Genomic DNA, 13,512 nt, shown 5'->3' with positions numbered 1-13,512 from the left:
CACCCAGACAGTAAACATTTCCTGTGAGAGGAAAGAAGAAGCTGCATTGCAATTTCTGTGAACTGGTTGTGTGCAAATTGGCTGCTGTGTTTCCTAAATTATAACTGTGACTAAAATACAGTGCTTGATTGGTAGTAAGGCCAGTGTGATATCCTGAAGTTGTAATGGGTGCTATTTAGTAAAAATCTTTCTGGTTTCTTAATTACTGTTCCTTTGTAAACAGTTTTGTTAAAGGGTGAAGTAGATTCCATCAAATCAGCATAATGTCTGAGAACAACACAAAAATAGGGTCTGATTTGTGTCAGTGTTAATACTCCATACAGGACTCTTCTCTTTTATTCCTCTCTCTAATACATACTTTAGGATATTTTTCCATCTTAAAGGTTTTGCAATAGTGCAAGTAGTTGTTGCTAAAGGAAAGCAACTAACTGAATCAAATTTATTCAGCTTTATTCCTCAAACATTGTATTTGCTGCATAGCAAGAAAGGGGATGAGAGATGAGGCAGTCTAATCTTTTTGGCTTCTTAAAACGAAGAAAGGACATAATTGAGACAGAACATCATTGAGACTAAAAGGTCAAGCTTCTGACTAAATTTCTGATTTAAAAATAAATCGCAAAATTTCCAAGCCGTGGTTGAGGGGCTAGATATTACATGCTCCCGCCAGGGGTGTTTACAGCAATGAGGAGGGTATCATGTACTATTAAGTGGGTGTCCAGTCCATGACCTTCCAATTTACATATGAACTCACCCCCACAATATGGAGGATGGACAGCCCACACACCTTATGTAAATGAATCATGAATGATGAATAATATTTACGAATAAATAATTCTGAAAAGCTCAACTTACTTTAATCTTACCCTTATCCTGCCCTCACTATAATATGGTTAGCATGGGCAGGTGGGTAGGAGTGAGCAGACTCTTGCTTGACAAGATTTTAAAGAGCGAGAAGCAAGTGATTGTGTACCATGATCGGGAGTGGCCATTGTACATCAGGAGCACCACCTCCCCCGAAGATAATACACCCTCATGTCTTCCTCCTTGTATGGACATTAAATACAATCCTCCCCATCCCACTCCCCTCCCCACACTACCTCTAAAGTCACCAAACCTTCCCAATGTACCTTACATGTCTGAGTCTGGAGATCCATTGGGCCCTTCATCCTTATACAGCAGCATTCACTACCAAGCTCTGGTGCAGCCAAAATTGGGGGACTTGACTGACAGTTTTGGTGATTTAGACTCCCTGTCTCTAAGCCACCATGTACTACTGTTGCGGGAAAGACTTATTCAGAGTCTTTTGGCTGGTTAAGCCATTTCTTCTGGGCTAAGAGAGTAAATTCCTTCCCCTACACTGGTAAATTTTGACCTGGGCTTTCTTTTTTTGTAAATATTTTTATTGAAAACAAAAAGACTTTTGAATATTTTTTTTCAAAATTACAAAATTTGTACAAAATAGTGTATCCACTTTACAGTATAATAACAGCATCAATTTAAAATTAAGATGAACTACTAATCTACTCTACAAACTACCGATATACAAAATAAGATATAAGAAAGAAAACTCTATATATAAATAAGACCACATTGTCGTATATTATTGACAACAACAAAAAAATGAAAAGAAAAGGTAAATAAATACACATTCAAAATGAAATTATATCAAGTCACAACAAAACCTGTACTTATATGGGATTCTTCCTCCCAGGGGCCCCCGAACCAACAAACATCATCCTCATGGCTAAACAAAGGCCCTAAACAGTATGGCCGATACATCTGCATCGGTGTCGTTCAAAAAGGGCCGCCATGTTCTGTAAAATAATTCTGTTTTTTGGTGCACCATATTCGTAAGGAAGCCCAGGGGAATATATTCCATAATTATCCTATGCCAATTTGAAAGTCCCGGGGGGGGGCATTCCGATATCCAACTTACTAAAATATTTTTCCTCGCACAAAAGGAAAGGATAGTAAATAGTTTCTTCCTGTATGCACCTAGAGAAGGAAAATTTGGAAAGCCCAAAAGGAGAGACACTGGGTCCAACCCAATCTCCTTTCCCAAAATCTTTGCCAAAGCATTTGCTACACTGTCCCAATATCTATGAATCTTATGGATGTCCACAGACAATGAGTGAAAGTACAAACATCTATTTTACATTTAGGGCACATTGGGGATGCTCCTGCCTTGAACTTTGCAAGCTGCTCTGGTGCCATGTGAGAGCCCTATGAAGTATCTTCAATTGAATAGCTTGAGTTCTATTACAGATAGAGATCTTCCTGGCATTTTCCCAGATATCCTCCCACATCTCTAGGGAGATTTCCATTGCTAATTCTTGATTCCAGTTTGTATGTAACCATTCTAAGTCCTTTGATACCTTAATACCAAGCGAGTGGTAGAGAGTACTGACCGAGAGTGCACCCAGGGGCCAAAGCACTCTCCTTTCCATATCTGATTTGTACGGATTAGTCATCAATATGGTCTTTTTTTGTATGAAATCTCATTCTTGAAAATATTGAGAAAGGTCCTTGTTAGGCAACTCAAAGTTCTGATGCAAATGTTTGAAGGACATCATGACCTCCCCATCGAACAGATCTCCCAAACAGGAGACACCTCTGGACTCCAAAATTTTAAATCCAGCATCAGTCAAGCCTGACTGAAATCCCAACGTTCCCACTATAGGAATAGAAGGGGAGGTTTGTTTGTGAATTACCCTCATCCTGTTGCATTATCCTCCAAGCTTTGATTGTATTTAATACAGTTGGGTTTTTACAATGATCTGTAATAACTCTCATCTTATCCGTAAATAATAGATTGATGTAGGGACATTTTGCTTGGGAAGCCTCAATATCCAACCAAATTGATTGTGGGTCACAAAAGACACAATCAGCCACATATGATAACAGAGAACTCAGTTGGTACCTCCTGAAATCCAGAAAATCTAGACCAGCCCTTACTTGTGGGAGCTGCAACTTATCTAATTTAATAAGGGACCGTCTATGATTCCAAATAAAGGAATCCAGCTTACACAGCACCTGTCTCGGCAACATCAAAGGAAGCATTCTCATGGGGTACAATAGGCGAGGTAGAATAATCATCTTGACCAAAGCTATTTTTCCTAGCCAGGATATCGGGACATCTTCCCAATGTTGGAGGTCCTGCCTTATTTTCTCTAATAAATGCATACAATTAGCTTTGTATAGCTGACCAAATACAGGGATAATAAAAATACCTAAATAGAGAAAACCTCCCAGTGACCACTGAAAGGGGAAACGGGATCCATCCAGAAAATTGGATATGCTGGCAAGACCCCTTAGTGGCATCGTCTCTGATTTTGTAAAGTTAATTTTGTAATCTGAGAACATACTAAATAAGTCAACCACTTGAATTAAGAGGGGCACAGATATTGATGGGTTGTTTAAGAAAAGAAGGACATCATCCGCATAAAGAGTGATTTTATACTTACCCGCTCCTACCTCCGGGGCCATTATATTAGGGTCGGTTCGGATAGCTTCCACCTGAGGCTCAATCATTAGTGTAAATAGTAATGGTGAGACAGGGCATCCTTGACGACAACCCCTGCCAACACTAAAGCTATCCAGTCTTGTACTGTTGGTAATCACCACTGCTTTTGGGTTGTTATATAAAACTGTGACCCACTTGATAAAGACCTCTCCAATACCAAATAGTATGAAAATGATATGGCCGTTCTACCCTATCGAATGCCTTCTCTGCATCGAGGGAGATGACTAATCCCAGTATCACTCCCTGCCGGCAGACTTGAACCATATTTAACTTCTAATATTAGTAGATCTGCGACCCTTGATAAACCCCGTCTGATCCTCTTTTATAATAAATGGTAAAATGCTCTCCAGTCTTAATGTCAATATTTTTGAGAGAATTTTAAAGTCCACATTCAATAAAGTATGAAGTACAGTCATCTGGGGCTTTTCTTTTCTTAAGAATGAGAGAGATATTTGCTTCTCTCAGGGAGGGTGGGAGGCTACCCTGACTAAATGAATAGTTATACATAACTATAAGTGGTCCGGCCAATTCGTCTATAAATTCTTTATAGAACTCAGCCTGAAGTCTGGCTGGTCCGGGCGCTTTACTGTTCTGGAGCTACCTCAGTGCCCCCTGGACTTCCTGGGTTGTCAGGGGGGCATTCAAAAGCGACATCTGCTCCGAGGTTAAGCCTGAGAGGGCCAGATTTTAAAAAAAGACTCCATCTTCCTCGCTCTATCTTCACAGCCTTCCGACTTATACAGCTCGAAGTAGAACTTTCTAAATGCTGCATTGATCTTTTTAGGATCACAAGTCAGGGTACCAGTATCCCCTCTAACAGAAGTAATGGATTGGGGAGCTTTTTTCTTTCTGGCAAGTTATGCTAGATACCTGCCTGGCTTATTGCCATGCTCAAATAATCTCTGCTTCACAAACAGTATCTCCCTCTTTGCTGTTTGAGTAAGTGCGGTATTCAAAGTTGCCCTGAGGGCTGTAATCCACTGTAATTTAGTAATGGATGGCCTATCAACATACGCTGTCTCAGCTGCCTTCAGGTGAGCCTCAAACAGACACTGTTTATCTGCCTTTTGTTCTTTCCGGGTCGCAGAATATGAGATAACCAAGCTGCACACACATGCCTTACAAGTCTCCCACATCACCGATGGGTTGCTGGCCGTACCTGAATTCATACACCAGAAAATTTTAAATTCCTGTGAGAAATATTCTATGAACTTACTATCCTTCAATAGGAAAGAGTCCATATGCCAGTGTCGGGAACCCATCTTGTCATCACTAGTCTTGACCTCCATATACACTGTTGGAAATAGTTATACTCCCTATTTTACAAGACAGTATTGAATTCAGGAAGGTCAAGGTGACAAAAAACATATTGATTCTGGTTTGACACTTGTGTGGGTTAGAGTAAAAAGTAAAATCTCTAACCTCAGGGTGAAGACATCTCCACACATCTACCAGTCCCACCTCCCTATTCAGATCAGCCAACTGCCTAGATCTCTGAGATATACCCGCAGAGTTCCTAGGTATCCTGTCCACCTCGGGATCGATAATACAATTAAAATCTCCCTCATCAACTTGGAGAGCATGTCTGTTACAAATGTAAAACGATGTGCTGGGCCGCAATATACCTTCAAAATCCTGTACTCCTCTCCATATATTAGGGCTTTAAGTAATATATACCGTCCGGACTCATCCTTTATCTGGCTTAGCATTTGGAAGGGAAGATTCTCCAGATAAGAATGACCACTCCCTTATTTTTTGAGCTAAACGATAAAAAGAACACCTAACTAAATCCTCCCTGCTGCAGCTTTGAATGCTCCTTATCAAGTAGATGTGTCTTCTGTAAAAGGGCTACAACACCCCTCTCTTTTTAAGACCTTTTAATATCTTTTTCCTTTTAATTGGCGAGAGGCTCCTCTTGACATTCTAGGTGCACCATTTAAGCGAATGACTAGCCATGATCGTTCAAGAAAATCCGAGACCCCCCAGGAGGAAGAACCCCACTCAAAAAGCATTGAGTAGAGACCATAAACAAATCACATAAATTTAAAAATACAACCTTTAAAACAACTAAATCAAAGCAACTAAGAACTACTCCTAAAAAAAAACATGAGACATAATTTAAAGGAGACTTTCTCCCTTGTCCACAGGGAGCACTCCTATCTTTCAGTAATCCCACTATAACACCTCCCAGCTAGAGCCATGCCCTTGGCCCAGACATTACAAAGTAAAATAAACAAATGTCAATGTCTTATAATACAAGAGTTGGAAGTGAGCAACCAACCCGTTCCTCCATATTATAATCTAGGCCGTTTTAACAAGGCAGCAACATAGAATGTATAAAATTACAATCCCAGAAATATTAAGGCAAAAAAAAGACCCAGAAACATCCCCCAACAACTGGATAAACCAAGCGAATTAAGATAAGAGTTAAAAGAAAGAGTGAACCCTCTGAAGGAAGGATGGAAAGAGAAAACAGGAGGAAGGAGGAGAAAAACAAAAGGCGGGTAAAATAAAGTAATTGTTTATATAGTTCAAATCCATTAGTCTGTTTGAGAGCATCCAAAAATTCTTTTACTTTTTCCGGCGATCCGAAGTTATGCACAGACCATTCATGAATGAAGTGCAGCATTGCCAGGTATTGCATGGAATACTGAATATCCCTCAGACGCTTCTTTACTTCGTCAAACGCCTTCCTCTTGTGTACCAAAACTGGAGGAAAGTCCTGGAACAGCATTATTTTGGATCCCTTGTATACCATGGCTTGGGGATCCTTCCCCAAAACTCTGGAGGCCTCCAGCAACATTTGCTTTTCCCTGTAGTGCTGGAGTCACACTAGGACTTGGCGGGGGGGCTGGTCCGACCCAGGCCTGTGAACAGCAACCCGGTGGGCCCGCTCAACCTGCACTCGGCCTAACTCAGACTCCCAATTGTTGGAGCCATTGCTCCAAAAAGTCAACAAGCTGGCATTCCTCCTCCCGTTCGGGAAGGCCCAGCAACTGAATATTTTTCCGACGATCTCGATTTTACCTCGACGACCTCATGCCCGGACTCGACATTCCAGAGCCCGGACCTGACCCATGGAAGATTCAGCAATGGTTTTGGAGGCTGCGGCTTGTTGCTCCGCCCCTCCAACACACTGCTTGAGTTTCTCGATGTCTCGGTCATGCTTCTGCCGTGGACGCATCTGTTGCTGCCTGTTGCGAACTCTGTGGTCCTTTACCTTTAGTCATTTTAAAATGTATCAAACGGCAAATGTTTGATGCAGAACGACTGTAGCTGGTAGGATAAAGCTATTTTTAGTAGCTTAGAAAGTGAGGGGAGGGTAGGTACCCCCACTTTGCCTGGGTCTTGGGCAGAGCTCAGCAGACTCAGACCGACTGGGTTGCCGCCATCTTGAATCCCCCCCCCACCTCGGCTTTCCAAAGTCATGTTCGATACAATCTCACCTTTTATCAAAAATTATATTAATTGCCATAGTTGTACAGAGCCTTTGTCAGGAGATATCTGAGGTCTACATTTACTTCTGGGCTCAGACCTTCAAGAAAAATACATTGACTTGGTTGAAATGCAGCACTGATTCACCAGAATGATACTGCACATCATGAACCTGATTGGAACAAATGATCTGAGTTAAAAACATAAAATCACATTAAAGTTAAGATATCCAATTAAGGAAATCTTACAAAAGTAAGAATGAGAATATGAACAGGATATTACAGGTCACAATGTGTTAACTATTAAAACTTTTATTGGACTATCATCGAAGTTAACAACTTGAATTTTTGTAATGCTTTTAGCATGGTAAAATGTCCCAAGATGCTTCACACATTGATTGTTGGTGTCAAGGACTGATATCAGATAAAATCGACTCAGACACCACATTAAGAGATATAGGTCAGGTGATCAAAAGCTTTATCAGAGTGTTTGATATTGAGGATAGTATTAAAGGAGAGCCTGTTCAATTAAATCATGGTTAATCTGTAGCTCAATTCCATTTGTCTGCTTTTTGCTCCATATCCCTTAATACCCTATCCCAACAAAAGCAAATCTGCTTTGTACTTAAAAGCTTTCATAGCTATTTTTTGGCCAGAATAAATAAGACATGTTTAGATTTTCATTCCCTTTTATATGAAAAATTGCTTCCTAATTGCACTCCTGAGGGGCCTAATTCTGATTTTAATATAATGCTTCATCATCTATGGCACCTTCTCAAAGAAGCATTTTTAGCTGAATCACCTGATTGAACACCTTTATTTTAATTGGGCATAGCATTATCATGCAAAGTTTACCAGACTTGTTCTTGGGATGGAGGGGCTGTCTAATAAAGAGAGATTCAGCAAACTAGGCCTATGTTCTCGAGAATTTTGAAGAATGAAAGGTGAACTCATTGAAACTGACAAAATCATTAAAGGGAATAGATATGGTAGATTCAGGTAAGATGTCTGGTGGAGTCTAGAACCAGGGCACACAATTTAAAACTAAGGGGGATGAGGAGAAAAGTCTCTCTTCAGATGGTTGTGAACCTTGGGAATTCCCAACACCAGATGGCTGTGGAAGCTCAATCTATGAGTATGTTTAACATGGAAGTTGCTAGATTTCTGATTACCAATGCATATAGGATTATGGAGATGGGGAGGATAAAAAACACTGAAGTATTCACTTAGCCATGACCACATTCATTCCAGGTGAAGGGCTTTTGCCCGAAACGTCGATTCTCCTGCTCCTTGGATGTTGCCTGACCTGCTGTGCTTTTCCAGCACCACACTCTTGACTCTAATCTCCAGCACCTGCAGTCCTCACTTTTGCCATATAAAATTGTAGGTAGTCTTGATAGGTTGAATGGCCTGCAATGTTCCTACATTCCTAACACATGGCCGAGATGCAGGAGGGCACATGCTCAGAATGTGATTGTGTAATGCAAAGAAAACCCAAATCTGAGAGTCTATCAAGATATTTCTGAGAAAAAGGGCGAAATATTTATTGTTGCTGTTTATGAAATGTTTTAAAATTACCTCAGGTTTGTTTTTTTTCTTTTGTTAAATAAACTTACACACTTTTATTAAAAGCATATTGGCAGCTTTTTCTGAATGTGTTCAGTGACTGACTACCACAGTAAAAAAATTAAAATGAAACTTATGATCCATGAAGGAGGAGAAAGTGAGGACTGCAGATGCTGGAGATCAGAGCTTAAAAGTGCGTTGCTGGAAAAGCGCAGCAGGTCAGGCTGCCTTTGATGCTGCCTGACCTGCTGTGCTTTTCCAGCAACACATTTTTAAGTTATGATCCATTAAGATGGGTTACTGGGCTAATGGTCGGGTACTTGGTAGTGTGGAAGAGCAGAGGGATCTTGGTGTCCATGTACACAGATCTCTGAAAGTTGCCACCCAGGTAAATAGTGCAGTGAAGAAGGCATATGGCGCACTGGCTTTTATTGGTAGAGGAATTGAGTTCCGGAGTCCTGAGGTCATGCTGCAGTTGTATAAGACTCTGGTGCGACCTCATCTGGAATATTGTGTGCAGTTTTGGTCGCCATACTATAGGAAGGATGTGGAGGCACTGGAACGAGTGCAGAGGAAGTTTACCAGGATGTTGCCTGGTATGGTAGGAAGATCCTATGAGGAAAGGCTGACGCACTTGGGGTTGTTTTCATTGGAGAAAAGAAGGTTTAGGGGTGACTTGATAGAGGTGTACAAGATGATTAGGGGGTTAGATAGGGTTGACAGTGAGAACCTTTTTCCACGTATGGAGTCAGCTATTACAAGGGGGCATAGCTTTAAATTAAGGGGGGGTAGATATAGGACTGATGTTAGGGGCAGGTTCTTCACTCAGCGAGTCGTAAGTTCATGGAATGCCCTGCCAGTAGCAGTGGTGGACTCTCCCTCTTTATGGGTATTTAAGCGGGCATTGGATAGGTATATGGAGGATAGTGGGTTAGTGTAGGTTAGGTGGGCTTTGATCGGCGCAACATCGAGGGCCGAAGGGCCTGTACTGCGCTGTATTCTTCTATGTTCTATGTTCTATGTTTCACTCTGGAATCTGACTTGTTGAGTATTACCATTAGACGTGGTCTTAACAGCTGTTGCACATGTTTCTAAGTTGGATGAAAGGTAATCACACTAAAGTGCTTTATTTCCCCCTCCAAGTCCATTTTGATTCAGCCCATTTCTACTCTCCTTATCCCTCCCTCACTTTGATGGTTTACATTGTACCCTGCATGTAAATATACAATTGACTACACAAGTGATTTATTAATGAAGTCACTTGGTGATGGGGGAAAGAAAACCATTCAGTTGTGTGTTTGAGCATGTCTGGATATAAGAAAAAATGAAAAGTCATCACACAGGGCCTCTTGTGCCTAACTTTGAGTCAGGCAGTCTAGGTTCAAGTCAGACCTGGTCTAGAGGTATGTAATAGCATCTCTGAACAGGTTGATTAGAAAATATCTACATCAAGCAGCTAGGGCTCTTGTGCTTCAATGTCTGTACCAGGAGACCTATGTTCAAATCCCACCAACTCCAGAGGTATATAATGTCTACACTTGATCAGAAAATATCAATAATAACATATGACAAAAGGTTAAAGCCACTTGTCGACAGTAATCTACCTATAGATGTCAAGCCAAGAAACCCTTTATATATAGATCAGCACAGTGGGAGAAAAAAGGACCACTGTTAATGGGAATAAGAAACATCTGGTTATAATAAAAAGTCATCACATAAGGATTCTTGTGATGCAGTGGAAGTGTCCAAACTCTGAAACAAGGAAGTCCAGATTCAAGTCCCACCTACTCCAGACACTACAGAAACCTCTGTTTCTGTACAGACGCTGCCTGACCTCAACATTTTCTACTTTTATTTTTATTCTATGCCTTGTACGAGTAAATGTTGTCAGATTAAGATTATTAATTTATTGGACAGTAGATAGGATTCATATCACAATCTACCATTTCTCATCTCTGCATATGGGCTAAAGTTCCCTTCAGTTCTCTGCCCAAAGCCAGGTTCGACACATAGCCCCATGACCATCCTTGTGGATAGGACAAAAAGCAGGTCTGAATCCATTCTAGTAGAAAAAGGAGTGAACCATTTCTTTTGGCACCAATCTAATCCACACACCAGCATCAAGCAGACTGATGCAAATGACCCTCCCAATTACTCTGTGGCAACATGCACTTTTATATGTTTGTTCAGAGCTATGGATAGTGATGGTAGACACTTGGCTGACCAGAAATTTCTCCCAGTCTTATGCCTGCCATTGGCATATATTGGAAGTATTTACAGGTTGATGCTCAACCAGTTTGACTGCACTTTGAGCACGTCTTCCTTGAACATCGTGTTTCAAATAGGACCTGAACCCAGAGCTTTTGACTCATAGGCAGGGAAACTACCCACTGATCCAAATGAGCAGTAAATATTTTGGAATGCTAAGAGGTAATGAAGGATGCTAGAACAAAACCATCCTTTAGTTACATTCCAGACCAACATTCTGATTTCCACCTTGTTGTCACTCTGCCTGCTTTATCAATGCAACAACTTGGTCTATCTTTGTTTCAACACACACTTGGATTAATTATCTGACCTAAAAATTCATCTGGTGAAAAGCCAGTCATCTGCCTGGTATTCTCTTTGAGATTTTAAACTCTGCATTTCCTCTCATCAATATCATTAAGTATTCAATGTTGTGAATCATGTCAAACAATTATATAGGAGGTTTTAATGCACATACCGGCACACTATTTTGTGGTTACCTTCTGTAATGCACAACAGTGGCCCTCCCTATTTCTGGGAACTCCTCCAGTTCTTCAAATTTCCAAGTTCTCTAAGTGACTCCTTCAACAATCCTGTTTTTCAGCACCAATCATCAGGGTATTTCTTTGATTGGCACTGGATTTCCGTTAATCTCTTTTAATTCACTCCCTGAAACTTGCCTTGAACAAACTTGTTGTCACCCCATATATATTTTCTTTTAAACATATGAATTCAGAGCAGAAATAGGCTACTTAGAACCTCCAGCTAGTTCCACCATTCAATTAGGTAATGGTTGATTCCGCATTCTCACCCACCCGTCTTTAAAATATTAATTGACCTCACCTCCATTGTTCTCTAATGAACAGAATTCTTAAGGGTGATGATCCTCTGAGATAATTATAGTAATGCTCCTGTGAGATGCTTTAGGATTTTAAAACTACATTTAAATTTATGCTATAAATGCAAATGGCTGTTCCTTTGAGTTACTTGGAGATGGTGAGGACTGCAGATGCTGGAAAGTCAAAGTCGATAAACAGTAGAGTTAGAAAGAGCACAGCAGTTCAAGCAGCATTAGAGGAACAGGGGAGGCGTTGTTACAGGTCAGAACCTTTCTCCAGGACTGTCTGAAAGGTTCCAACCTGAAACATCGACCCCCCTACTACTCTGAAACTGCTTGACTTGTGTTTTTCCCAGCTCCACACTTTATCAGCTGCTCCTTTGAGTTTCACAACAACATCTGTCATTGGGGAGATGTTCAAAGCTAATATAAACATCTTAAGGGTGCTTAAAACATTTCAAGGTAATCAGGCAGAATCAATATGGTTTTGCTGTGTTTTGAAGTAAAAAGACTGTCGATTGAAGTACAGGTCAATTTTGAGGAGGTATTGTGATAACTTCACAAAACATTCATCACATGTTACAGACCTACAGTTCTCCACTTTGTCTGCGTGGTTAATTCAGTGTCTGTGACAGCTAGCACATTTCAGAAAGGTTAATGTGCAGGCACAGCAAGTAATTAAGGAAGTTAATAGAATATTACAATTTGTTGCAAGGGGATTGAATATAAATGTAGGGATGTTATGCTTCAGTTATAAAAGGTGCTGTGACATTGCATCTAGTGTACTGTGGACAGTATTGGTCTCTTTATCTAAGGGAAGATATAAATGCAATGGAAGCAGTTCAAAGAAGGTTTGCTAGACAATTCATGGAATGAATGTGTTGTCTTATGAGGAGTTTGGACAGGCGAGAATTGTATATCCCTGGAGTTTAGAAGAGGGGAAGCAAAGGGAAGCAAAGTATAGTGTTTTGTCATTGGACTAGTAATCCATAAGACCATAAGACATAGGAGTGGAAGTAAGGCCATTCAGCCCATTGAGGCCCCTCTACCAATCATGGCTGATGGGCATTTTAACGCCACTGACCCACACTCTTCCTGTATCCCTTAATTCCTTGCGAGATTAAGAATTTATGAATCTCTGCCTTGAAACATTTAGCGTCCCGGCCTCCACTGCGCTCCGTGGCAATGAATTCCACAGGCCCACCACTCTCTGGCTGCAGAAATGCCTCCTCATTTCTGTTTTAAATTGACTCCCTTTAATTCTAAGGCTGTGCTCACCCCACCTGACGGAAACAAATTCCCAGTGTACACCCTTGCTAAACCATGGATTATGCTGTAAATTTCTATTAATCTCCCCACAACCTTCTAAACTCTAGTGAATACAATCCCGGGATCCTCAGCTGTTCATAGTATGTTAGGCCTACCATTCCAGGGATTATCTGTGTGAATCTCCGCTGGACATGCTCCAGTGGTAGTATGTCCTTCCTGAGGTGTGGGGCCCAAAGCTGGACACAGTATTCTAAAGGGGGTCTAACCAGAGGTTTATAAAGTCTCAGTAGCACATTGCTGCTTTTACATTTCAACCTTCTTGAGATAAATGACAACATTACATTTGCTTTCTTAACCATGGACTCAACCTGCAAGTCAACCTTTAGAGAATCTTGGACTAGCACTCTCAGATCCCTTTGCATTTTGGCTTTAGGAATTTTCTCACCGTTTAGAAAATAGTCTGTCCCTGTATTCTTTTTACAGAAGTGCAGGACCTCGCGTTTGCTCACATTGAATTTCATCAGCCACTTCTTGGAACACTCTCCTAAACTGTCTAAATCTTTCTGCAACCTCCCCACCTCCTCAGAACTACCTGCTTATCCACCTAACTTTGTATCATCAGTGAACTTCACCAG

This window comes from Chiloscyllium punctatum, chromosome 3, assembly GCF_047496795.1.
Source record: "Chiloscyllium punctatum isolate Juve2018m chromosome 3, sChiPun1.3, whole genome shotgun sequence".
NCBI lineage: Eukaryota > Metazoa > Chordata > Chondrichthyes > Orectolobiformes > Hemiscylliidae > Chiloscyllium > Chiloscyllium punctatum.
Note: the sequence above shows the minus strand (reverse complement) of the source record.